This window comes from Corylus avellana, chromosome ca3 (genome assembly GCF_901000735.1).
Source record: "Corylus avellana chromosome ca3, CavTom2PMs-1.0".
In the NCBI taxonomy this organism is placed as follows: Eukaryota; Viridiplantae; Streptophyta; class Magnoliopsida; order Fagales; family Betulaceae; genus Corylus; species Corylus avellana.
In genome coordinates this window covers 7,919,328-7,920,375 of record NC_081543.1, presented here as the reverse complement: position 1 = coordinate 7,920,375, position 1,048 = coordinate 7,919,328, and the positions used below count along the sequence as shown (strand labels likewise).

Sequence of the window (1,048 nt, the reverse complement as noted above, 5' to 3'; positions counted from 1 at the left end):
GTAGATGAATGCCTGATCGAGACTCGGGCTTGTTTGGGATGGTAATTCTTCCCAACTTTTCTCTCAACGTTTTTCTCTTTTTCGGGTTGATTTGACATTACGAAGACTCAACCCAACTCAACTCAAATTTTTTAGACTTTATTTAACCAAACTAATAAAAAACATTAAATAAAAATTTTAAAAATTAATAACATAAAAAAATAATATATATATAGGGTGGTGGCCGACGCCACCCCTAAACCCCCAACTAGCAGCTAGGGGTGGCTCAGGGTGGCTGATCTACCCTCCCCAAGCACTCCGCCACCCATGTAAAATTTGGGGGTGGCCAAGCCACTCTAAGCAGTTACTAGCCGGCTCAGGTGGCTGAGCCACCCCTAGGGGTGGTTCAATACCACCCCCAATATTATTTTATTTTTTTTCTTTTTTGTAATATATATTTTTTTATTTCTTAATTAAATTTTTTATTATTATATTTTATATTCTTCAAACAACCCAAACATAATTTCAACTCTTTTTTTTTTTTTTTGATATTCGCATTTTTGAATTAAGTTAAGTAAAACAGAAACAGAAACAGAAACAAAAAAAAAAAAAAAAAGCGAACAAGCCCTTGTAACTATTGTATCAGAAAAAAGTTTTGATACTAGGTTATTATAACAAAATAAAATTTTGGATAATAACCTAGTAGAGAAGAGGGAAATGAAATAAATTTTTTTTTTTCACATGTCCACACAAGAGGGGGGAGAGGGAATTCGAACTAGTGACCTCTGCTTCATAAGACATGGTCTCCAGCCGATTGAATTACCTATTGGGGATAGAAATGAAATAAGTTAATTACACTCAAAAGACAATATTTACGTGGTTCAACATAAAAATCTACTTCCATAAGAGAAAAGTTTTTGGGAGAAATTCTACTAACAAAAGATGCAATATTTGAGGTGGTGACAAATGCTCAAACTTAAGTCCCAATAGACCAAAGCCCAACTCACGCGGGCACTTTCAGCCTCAAAGGTTAGCAAGGCCACTTCCCACTAAAAAGAGACGACTTTAG

The 1,048-nt window shown here is 35.0% G+C and overlaps 1 protein-coding gene across 2 annotated transcripts in view; it reads right to left on the bottom strand.

Annotated features, from left to right (window-relative positions):
* LOC132173596 (probable LRR receptor-like serine/threonine-protein kinase At1g56140) overlaps positions 1-1,048 on the bottom strand; it is a 42,137-nt gene that overhangs the window by 17,868 nt on the left and 23,221 nt on the right. The window lies entirely within an intron of this gene.